Genomic DNA, 11,883 nt, shown 5'->3' on the forward strand with positions numbered 1-11,883 from the left:
GCTTTTCTGTGTGGATTGTCTGTTTTCTTAAACCAATTACTTTATTCAAGACTTCATATTTTTTTTTACTTCTTACTCCAAGAGTAAATATATACTGTAGCAGCTAAACAGGCCCCTCTACTATAGCATATACACAGTACACACTACCAGTGTTGGGCAAGTTACTTTTAAAAAGTAACTAGTTACAGAACCCACTGAGGAGATGACAAATTGATCTTAAAGGTATATTCAGTGATTTCACTTAATTCAAATATCACTTATTTTTTTGTTTTGTTGTGATAATCCACCCTACTATAGAGTGTGTTGGCCATATAAGGAGTTCCTCCCTGTCCCCAGTTAACCCCTGGGGGTCAAAAAACCTTAGGTTTAGTTTTTGACTCTCTATCCTGATTGGACGAAAGGCTGGGTCCCACAGCCAAAAACGAAACCTAAGGTTTTTTGAGTGAAATCACTGAATATACCTTTAATTAATCATCATCACGTAAACAGTTAAGAAGGTTCCTTTACATTCATACTTTGGGTGATTTATTTGATGCTAATGGTTTACGTTCTTTCCAGAATTTATGTGATATTTTTAACTTGCCTGGTAACTCTTTTTTTTTCTATTTACAATTGAGAACTGCCATGAGGACATATGGGGTGCCATGGCAGACCCCCCTTGCAATGCACCCTTTGCATAGACTTATCTGTGGTATTAGGTCAAGAGGTTTTGTTTCCGTATTGTATGATTATTTATTAGAATCTAGTTATGGGACCTTACTTGTCGATACTGTATGGAGGAATGACATACCAAATCTAGATCCAGATTGGAGCTGGGATACAGTGTGGTCTAATGTTATCCTGTCTTCTAGGAATCCTGATCATCAACAAATTCATCTAAATTTTGTTCATAGGACGTACTTAACCCCCCGTAGATTGTGTGCTATGCGGATTTTAAATAATCACAACTGCACTTTCTGCACTTCAAACACCATAGGTACATTCTTTCATATGGTGTGGGAGTGTCCGAGTGTCCTCACATTTTGGAATTTGGTTGCTACTAACCTTTCGACTATTCTACAAGTTAACATCACACCCTCCCCATCTCTATTCTTATTAAATGATGTATCCCAGTTGCCATTAAATAACACCCGTATTCGTGTCTTCTTTGCTGGCGTAACGGCCGCAAAGAAGATGGTTGCTTCGCACTGGAAACCGCCTCATACATTGTCATTTCGCCAATGGGCTTTGATCTTTCTGGATATCATTTATCTAGAAATGTCTACAGCAAGATTGCATGGTGCAAAAGAGGAAAACGTTGAGATTTGGTCTGGTATTGCAGATTTGGTTGGGGGCATGGTTTGATCATTATTATTGTTATTATCATTATTTGTTTTTTGTTTTCATTGCACAGTGGTTGAAGTGATGACATTTTGTGGCATCTTTGGTCTCGGGGGGGAGGGGTGGGTGGGATTGTTTGTTTTTGTGTTCCTTGCTTTTGCTGTTGTGTGTTGTTTTATGTGTGTTTTGTTTGCTTTGAGTCTTTCATGTTGTTAACGTGTCTTGTGATTTTTGTCTTAAAATAAAAAACATTTGATAACAAAAAAAAAGAAGGTTCCTTTACGTCCACTGCTGGGGGAAACTAAATAAAGCAAGAATCCTAGACCCAGAAGTGAATTCCCCATTCATTTTCTTCATAGACGTTTCAAAAAGTATTTATATAAAGACGTTTACGCCGCGGACAAAGCCAACTCGGATCGTGAAAATCATGACAATAAACACAAATAATTTGTAAGAAGAAAAACAAAACAAAAAGTGTTTATCCTGCTTTTCCTCTTTCTAATTATTTGATCGGCTCAAAACATTGTGTTTATTGTCCTGATTTGTCATGATCCGAGTTGGCTTTGTCCACGGCGTAAACGACTTTATATAAATACTTCTAGTAATAAGTCTAGTATCTTCCAGAACCGTGCACCCAACTGTGCTTGCTTTTGCTTTCTTCTTCAAGGTTCCTTTATAACATGGCAATATGTGATCACATCAGTCAATAGCCCCATGTCTTTAATACAAATGGCAATACAAACAATGTGTTATTGATAAGATACAAATGAATATAAAAAATCAGGACATTTAAACAGATGCGTCAGGAGGAGCTCTTAGTTAGTTAAAGATAGCGAAGATTGTGGCAAATCTGGGAAAACAATACTTACCACTAGCCTTTTTGCCAAAGGAGTGTTTTTCGTGCAAAACTAATGCTTGCAATGGATTCAGAATCATGACAACTCCCTAGTTGTCACAAGTGACAAGCTACTTAAAGCATAATGACATTTTGAGAATTCTGCCTTACCGGTAGGCCTATATAGGTTTGTTAATGGCAACCCAACTTTCAGCTGCTGTCACAAAGTTTCCCAAGGAAAACAAATTGGAACAAACAGATTTGCCACAACGTTCTCTAACTTTACCTAACTATCTGGACAACCAGCTCGCTTACCACAAATTCCTCACGGCCACGTCGACCACGGCGACCAGTACGGCGGCGACCACGGCGAAGACCACCGTCATGACCACGGCCGCGGCCACGGCCACGGCCACGGCCACTGCCAGGACCACGGCCGCAACCACCGCCAGGACCACGGCCACGACGACGACGGCGATGACCAGGGCCCTGGCCCCGGCCACGGCCACGACCTCCACCACGAGCACGACCACGGAAATGGCCGCGGCCACGAGCACGGCCACGACGACTTCCGCGGCCACGGCCACGGCCACTGCGACGTCCACGTCCATGGCCACGACGAGGGCCTCGATTACCAGGGTTCCAGAATACCTTTAATTAATCATCATCACGTAAACAGTTAAGAAGGTTCCTTTACATTCATACTTTGGGTGATTTATTTGATGCTAATGGTTTACGTTCTTTCCAGAATTTATGTGATATTTTTAACTTGCCTGGTAACTCTTTTTTTTTCTATTTACAATTGAGAACTGCCATGAGGACATATGGGGTGCCATGGCAGACCCCCCTTGCAATGCACCCTTTGCATAGACTTATCTGTGGTATTAGGTCAAGAGGTTTTGTTTCCGTATTGTATGATTATTTATTAGAATCTAGTTATGGGACCTTACTTGTCGATACTGTATGGAGGAATGACATACCAAATCTAGATCCAGATTGGAGCTGGGATACAGTGTGGTCTAATGTTATCCTGTCTTCTAGGAATCCTGATCATCAACAAATTCATCTAAATTTTGTTCATAGGACGTACTTAACCCCCCGTAGATTGTGTGCTATGCGGATTTTAAATAATCACAACTGCACTTTCTGCACTTCAAACACCATAGGTACATTCTTTCATATGGTGTGGGAGTGTCCGAGTGTCCTCACATTTTGGAATTTGGTTGCTACTAACCTTTCGACTATTCTACAAGTTAACATCACACCCTCCCCATCTCTATTCTTATTAAATGATGTATCCCAGTTGCCATTAAATAACACCCGTATTCGTGTCTTCTTTGCTGGCGTAACGGCCGCAAAGAAGATGGTTGCTTCGCACTGGAAACCGCCTCATACATTGTCATTTCGCCAATGGGCTTTGATCTTTCTGGATATCATTTATCTAGAAATGTCTACAGCAAGATTGCATGGTGCAAAAGAGGAAAACGTTGAGATTTGGTCTGGTATTGCAGATTTGGTTGGGGGCATGGTTTGATCATTATTATTGTTATTATCATTATTTGTTTTTTGTTTTCATTGCACAGTGGTTGAAGTGATGACATTTTGTGGCATCTTTGGTCTCGGGGGGGAGGGGTGGGTGGGATTGTTTGTTTTTGTGTTCCTTGCTTTTGCTGTTGTGTGTTGTTTTATGTGTGTTTTGTTTGCTTTGAGTCTTTCATGTTGTTAACGTGTCTTGTGATTTTTGTCTTAAAATAAAAAACATTTGATAACAAAAAAAAAGAAGGTTCCTTTACGTCCACTGCTGGGGGAAACTAAATAAAGCAAGAATCCTAGACCCAGAAGTGAATTCCCCATTCATTTTCTTCATAGACGTTTCAAAAAGTATTTATATAAAGACGTTTACGCCGCGGACAAAGCCAACTCGGATCGTGAAAATCATGACAATAAACACAAATAATTTGTAAGAAGAAAAACAAAACAAAAAGTGTTTATCCTGCTTTTCCTCTTTCTAATTATTTGATCGGCTCAAAACATTGTGTTTATTGTCCTGATTTGTCATGATCCGAGTTGGCTTTGTCCACGGCGTAAACGACTTTATATAAATACTTCTAGTAATAAGTCTAGTATCTTCCAGAACCGTGCACCCAACTGTGCTTGCTTTTGCTTTCTTCTTCAAGGTTCCTTTATAACATGGCAATATGTGATCACATCAGTCAATAGCCCCATGTCTTTAATACAAATGGCAATACAAACAATGTGTTATTGATAAGATACAAATGAATATAAAAAATCAGGACATTTAAACAGATGCGTCAGGAGGAGCTCTTAGTTAGTTAAAGATAGCGAAGATTGTGGCAAATCTGGGAAAACAATACTTACCACTAGCCTTTTTGCCAAAGGAGTGTTTTTCGTGCAAAACTAATGCTGGCAATTGATTCAGAATCATGACAACTCCCTAGTTGTCACAAGTGACAAGCTACTTAAAGCATAATGACATTTTGAGAATTCTGCCTTACCGGTAGGCCTATATAGGTTTGTTAATGGCAACCCAACTTTCAGCTGCTGTCACAAAGTTTCCCAAGGAAAACAAATTGGAACAAACAGATTTGCCACAACGTTCTCTAACTTTACCTAACTATCTGGACAACCAGCTTGCTTACCACAAATTCCTCACGGCCACGTCGACCACGGCGACCAGTACGGCGGCGACCACGGCGAAGACCACCGTCATGACCACGGCCGCGGCCGCGGCCACGGCCACGGCCACGGCCACTGCCAGGACCACGGCCGCAACCACCGCCAGGACCACGGCCACGACGACGACGGCGATGACCAGGGCCCTGGCCCCGGCCACGGCCACGACCTCCACCACGAGCACGACCACGGAAATGGCCGCGGCCACGAGCACGGCCACGACCACTTCCGCGGCCACGGCCACGGCCACTGCGACGTCCACGTCCATGGCCACGACGAGGGCCTCGATTACCAGCCATACCAGGGTCCCAGATTATAGGCTCCATTTCCTAGGGTCCCGTCCAACCGACTCGACACCGGGCCTGCTGGGCTGTGGAACACGTGTGTCGAGAATTTGAAGTCGGTGGGGCGAACGGTTCTCGAGTTACGTGGATTACACACGTACAGACAGAGACATGTGCATATAAAATGTACTTTTAACTTTTCTTATTAAAGCAGCAGACTGCCGACCTCACGACGGCATGTTCATAGATTAGTTGATATACGGTAGCTATAGCTGATGGTAGCAATATGGTCTTTCTAAAACTATCTACGTTTAGTTGGCAGCAATTTAGCAAATGTTTATTTTCAAATACTACTGTTCTCCCCCCTATATGTCCGAGTACGACACACGTGGCATTTATCGTTTATACGACATTTACATACGGTATTAAATTTCAACTATAATCACAATTCACAATTTACCTTGTGGATTTTAGTTTCAGCTCCGATCAGTCCGATGTGAAGATGAAAAAAACGACAAATCCCGGTTGCGAGACAGGGTGTATGTAAAATAACAGATCTTCAAGCAATCAACGCATTGCCTATTCGCCACGCAAGACGCTTGTAGCTTGTAGATCTTCCACTAAATCCACTTGCTACGGAAACATTAGGTCAAAGTTATTTGGGCTTTGTGCGAAACCGGAATGGTGGTGCGGGGTCCCAACTGGACGGGACTACTAAACACAAAAGTAAATAAAATAACTAATATGTTATGATAGTGTTGTGTATGCTCCATCCTCCATAACAACAACGAACCAACCAAGTAATAACAACTCCATTTATTGTTTTCTCATCAATTTCAGAGATTGATTCGCTGAATTTTCTCTTTCTTTCTTTCTTACTTTCTTTCACCCGCTTGGATGCTTCGTCACGAAGAACCTTGAATTGGAAACCAAACCACCTGTAGGACTGTCCACCCTGGTGTTCAGTGGGTTAACATTGTTGTTGGGGGACGGGTCATGGTGGAACAGACTGGACGTTGAGGTGAAGGTTGGTGTAACTGGAAGTAGTTTCCTTCATAAATTGAACTGCATGAAATTGAAGGCTGCATTAAAAACAAACTACAAACTCATGGATATATTTTGCATGCTTGCAGTTTAAAGGTTTGTTGAATGCGATTACACAGAAATATACGAGTTTGACTCATTCTCTATTTACCGGTAGTTAGCCTAATCTACTCTGAGTTCAGTAGGGTGTCTCAATGACTCCATCTAGTGGCCAAAAGAAACATGGTGCATTCAAAAACAAAAATTCTACATTTTTGTCTATTTTAATCCATATTTTGGATTATGTCTGGTTCCATATTGGAACTCTGATACAATACAAATACTATAATCTATAGACACTGTTAGGCCTATTTTAATAAAACCACAATTGTATTTTCTTTAAGTCAAGATCATGAATTGTTTTCATTCAAATGAAATGCTAAATATTGAATCAATCTGATAGTGACTGATCTTCAAACTGTTAGCTTGAAGATCTGTTATTGTCTTGAATTACCGTTGAGTATGAATTAGTTTTATTCATAAAATGTGCATAGCTGTTGTGGGAAAGTTGTTTACATGTAGGCCTATGATTTTCTTTTAATTCACTAGGTTGAATTCACAAAACCATGATGGGAGACTCCGATGTCACACATGTTTTAACCAATCATCAGGCAGGTAGGCAGACAGACAGACCCCAGAGGCATGTGGGGTCTCATACGTGTCTCATGTATGATTAAATAATTAAAGTCTGACTGACTTTCCTTTGTGTAAATAGCCGACATTGACCATTTTAAACATGTAGCTCTATTTGAAGGAATGTGTTTGATCACATCTGTTGGTGACATCAAACACATGTTATAAGACACACAGCTCCATATAGAAACAGCTTGACAAAGAAAAAGTTGGTGAGGTTAATAAATCATCTATATGGAGCTGAATGTTCTGTTGTTTGCTATTTTCTTGATCGGTATTCACAACACAACCAGCAACTCTTTTACTGCTGTACCTTCATGACTGCAAATTACAATCCACAGTGGCCTCCCTTACTACTGGAATGTGGAAACAGATTTGGTGGCCTGGCTGTCCCCAACCGACCCAACTTCTGTCATAACAAAACCTGCCAAGAAGCTGAGGGGTACAGTATGACCTTATAAACTCATTCATACTGCAAAAACATCATTTTGATTATAACTGCATTATTTAGATGTCTTTCTCTCAACCACAAGAACTGCTACTCATCACAAAACTAGTCATTGCTTGAAAGTGTTTAAAAAGTTGTCAAATGTTTCAACTTTCCAGTATTGGCAATGCAATATTTTAAACATTTGAGGAATTTTATTAGAGTAAGAGTGACATTTATAGCAAAAGTGTGAGACAGACCTTTGTGCTTGAAACTTCATGGAGCTGTAATCAAGTTCTTCAAACAGGAGCTAGTTGATCGATGTTGATCTGTCTTGTATTTCTTGGTCTTTAATTACTAGGATGTGTTTTTGATTGTTAACTACTTAAACTCTACTGACTCCTTGTGTATCTACACCAAATCTCTTCAGTGAAAATAGCTTAAAAGAAAAAGGACAAAAAGAAAGTTCACAACATGTCACAATTAGGACAATTAGCCCAGAATATGGACGCTGGGGTTCATGGGATTAACCAATTTTGGGTGGGAACCCCTTTTTTGTGTTTTAAACATTGTTATAATTTAGCTATTGAAAAATAGCAGATCTACAAGCTCATAGCGTGCTACCGAGTGGCGCGCTACGAACTTGTAGGTCCACTATTTTTGAAAAAAATATTTCAGAAAACTGGAGAATTTAGAATAATTGTTTTAAATGTTGAAGTCATGTTGGTTCCTACCAGTGGAGGGGAGCGGCCGTTTGAGAAGCCATATGTCAGAGACAGAGAGCGGGAGAATAAAGAGAGGGAACGGGAGCAGAGAGAACGACTAGTAGACAGAGATGACGGCAGAGACAGAAGGAAGCAGAGGAGAGAGGACATCGCTCCCTACGGCAAGAATAAGCGAGGAGGTATCAGTTACATCCATGTTCTGCTGAACAGCATGTTTTCAATTACTGTGATTATTGTATATATACATACCTGGAATTGTTATCTATGTTTGAGGAAAGAAAGATGATGAGATGGACCCAATGGATCCTAGTGTTTATTCTGATGCTCCAAAGCTAGCTGACCTCACCTTTTATTCTTAAAAAAAACAAAAACATTTAAGCCTTATTTTCATAAATACAAAATGTCTAATGGTGATGACATGCCAGGGGAAAATTGGTTAAACCTATACACAAAGTATAGATCGCTAAACCACAGCTTGCATTATCATTTATTAATCACTTGACACAAACCTTTTCACCAGTTGCCATGCTGTATGAATACCATCCCTTTCTTGGTTATAGGGGCACGTGGTCCACTGGCTTGCCCAAGCGTAACGAGGCCAAGACAGGTGCAGACACCACAGCGGCAGGGCCTCTGTTCCAGCAGCGTCCGTATCCCAGCCCAGGTGCCGTCCTCAGAGCCAACGCAGCAAATAAACCACCGCCGGAGTGACCGGAACTCAAGAACCAACAGAACCATGACTCCTCTTTGTCACACAACCCCTCAATTTTGTCTGTTGTCTCCCTCACTGGACAGAGTTGTAACCATACGCAATTCACATAGACGGACGCTACATAGGCCACTCGGGTCGTACATCATAGTGGCAGGGGAATCTGGCCATAAACCGACTATTTAATCTCAGTACCTGAGATTAAACATGTTTCGGTTTCATAATCATTCAAGTTAGATAAGGTGTTTTGAAATGAAAACTAATTTTTACTTGTAACAAACCAAACCTCTTGAGAATGCATTGAGTTATTTTAGTTGTGGATGTGTACCTCCTGCTTCAATAGACATACATGCATTAAGGAAGCACGGCTTGGCCATATGAACCAATGCTTTATCAACTTGTATATTCATCCCTACATGATAGCGACGCATCCAGTCTCTAATCTGGTGCTTTACATAACTGACATGGTCAACCAGTAAGTGTGTCCTACCTGACAAGGGTGGTAAACGTCTCAATGGAGAGTAGGGAGACCACCTCCGACCACTGCAGATGTACTAGTTGTATTAACATTCTTTGTTTAACTGACTCAGATTGTAGCTTTGATGTGAATTCTGAAGTGGGTGTGCAGTGGGCTATATATATATGCGGCCCTGTAACTTTCTTCTTTACCCTGGATTTGAACCTGGTTTCCTGCATAAGTGCTGAAATCTTTTACCATTGCGTTAAGAGCTAGCCGGCTTGCTCTTTTGAATCTCTTGACCATCAGGTCAACATTTGTCAGATCCTGTATCTGGGAGAGACATGACCTTGCTCGGAGATAAAATACCACCCCAATTGTATAAGTTACTAACATACAGAACAGATTGAAGAAAGTTACACAGTGCTGCTTTAATGTCTGGATACTCAACTGTAACACCAGTGAATCCATGTTTGTTTATTTTTAGTACAGTTGTAAATATGACCCCCTGTATCATGACCTTGAAGTTACCTCATTGTTACTTTTGACTTGAGGATGGATTTTGCTAATAAATTAGATTGTGTAAAATGTATTTAATGAAATTCATATTTATTTGCATTAGATGGTACATTGTATAAAAACACAGACAACTACTATTACACATTACAAAATTGCAATACCACAAAACAAAATATGAATTCCATTTTCTTTTTTTAATGGAGATGAATGCCGGTCAGTGGTCAACAGCTCCAACGTAATGACAAATATTGTCATAATCGAGGGTGAACACCTTCTCTTCATAGCGGTCTAGTTGTACCATGGCTTTGCATCGGTCCCTGTCACGCTGCAGAATACGACCCACCTAAAACACAAATTCAAAACCTCATCTCTAGGACAGGAATTGAATGAAGAACATAGCCTTGACTAATATCACTCCGTGGATATTAGTCTAGAACCTTTTGGTGTGGAAGTTTCATTTCCAAGGGTCTGTTACAAACACATTCCAACATCACTTTGAATAGTGGCCAGACCTATATCTGCCCAGGGCATTTTTGTTCCTGTGGCATATTTGTCTGGTTTCCACTGGCTATGAAGAACATTACACTTAAATAAGTGACATTTATTGGTTGAAAGAGTTTTTTGGTGAAAAGGTTGAAGCTCTATATTCTGATAGTAATTACTCATATAGTGAGTCAGTAATAGGGGTCTCCGCTTCTCTCCAGTTCTTTAGTGAACAGAAGCTGACATTTTCACGTCATAATTTATCAGCTCCAATTTTATACTGTGCCAGTTCCAATTTTGTCTCATTTTCTTTTTGTTTCAGCACTTCCAATTCTCCATATCCCGGCCTGAAAATGTATTAAGGAGATGCCCCTTCTTTGACTGAACAATGATTGCTGAATATATTTTTAAAGTGAAAATAGTAAATACACAAAATAGAATACATATTACACCCCTTTTAGACCTCATATTTTCACAAAAGAGCAAAAATAGCCAATATACAAGCCATGACATGCCTCAGATTCAAAGTGGTTAAATCCCAAACCACAGAAAAGGATTGTCTGCTCACCTGTCCCCTGTGTTCACCCAACACCACCATGATGCTGTCAGAGTCATTCTTTGGCACGATGGTCTCCAGCATGGAATGTTTCACATCTACAACATCATACATGTCGGGTTAATCAACTGACTTTAAAATAACAACAGCCATTAGCTACATTTTTATTTGCCAACAAGCAATAAGGCTTTTAGGTGGTGATGTCCTCAACTCACCATCCACGAATCTGCCTTCTTCAGTTCGACACACGCACACGTCCGGCGTCAGGACGTCCTCTATACGCATCTGTGGGAAAACAATAAAATATCCATGCAACATTTAAAGACCAGCTGAAATGAAATATGATACACTTTTAGAGCATATCCATGGTCATATTGGAGGCATATTGTAGTTTTGTTGTCTTGTCCCAAAATGTAAAAAGAAATACCTTTGCATTGTAGTACTTGCCCCCTTTGAAAGTCTTGTCTATGAAGCGGACTTTCAGGTCTCTCTGTAGCCAGGTGGGGGCAGCAGGGGGTCGCCGTGCTTCCTTCACTGGGGGCTTCTCTCTGGAGACAACAGTATTCATGTAGTCAATGATGCATTCATTTAACTTGAAACCCAGCGTCCCTACTCTGGCGATAACATTTGGTGAAAAGAGCACATCTACATGCTCACAACATGCTGCGATGCGTTGCGAGCTTGTATATCAGCTATTTTTTGCCAGAGGAGATTTGGTGTAGAGGGAAATACTAGCTGACCTGGTATGGAGCCCTGGGGGATCCCGGGCAAGTATACAGTAGTATAGTGATGAATCAAATTAGTCTAAATAAGTCAGCTAAGTATTATAGAATTTTGCCATTATCTTCTTGGTCTTAATCACTATGCGAAATTGTATACAGGTTGTAACAAAGTAATCCTATGTTCAATAAATACATACTAATCTCTAATGGCAAATATGTTTTGTATTCTAAATAAAATATGAACAAGTGCACATGAAAACCTTACATAATTTATTGAAAGCCTACCTTTCATGACTCGAATCCTTGTGTTTTCTTTTCCTCTCATCTTTTCCTCGATCACGCTCTCTGTCTGATGACTTGTGTTTTAATCTATCGTCCTCTTTCTGCTCCCTTCTCTGTCGCTCCTTCTCTCGTTCTTTCTCCTTCTCCCTCTCCT

The 11,883-nt window shown here is 40.6% G+C and overlaps 1 pseudogene across 1 annotated transcript; it reads left to right on the forward strand.

Moving 5' to 3' along the window:
• The first annotated feature begins 5,502 nt into the window (after positions 1 to 5,502).
• Positions 5,503 to 8,803, forward strand: LOC310862086 (polyglutamine-binding protein 1-like; annotated as a pseudogene). Its single transcript has 5 exons — positions 5,503 to 5,510; positions 7,191 to 7,296; positions 8,014 to 8,180; positions 8,275 to 8,332; positions 8,562 to 8,803. The product of its transcript is annotated as a polyglutamine-binding protein 1-like (transcript).
• The last annotated feature ends 3,080 nt before the right edge of the window (positions 8,804 to 11,883 follow it).

The sequence above is a fragment of the Protomyctophum parallelum genome, assembly GCF_964188405.1.
Source record: "Protomyctophum parallelum genome assembly, chromosome: 7".
NCBI classification, from domain to species: Eukaryota; Metazoa; Chordata; class Actinopteri; order Myctophiformes; family Myctophidae; genus Protomyctophum; species Protomyctophum parallelum.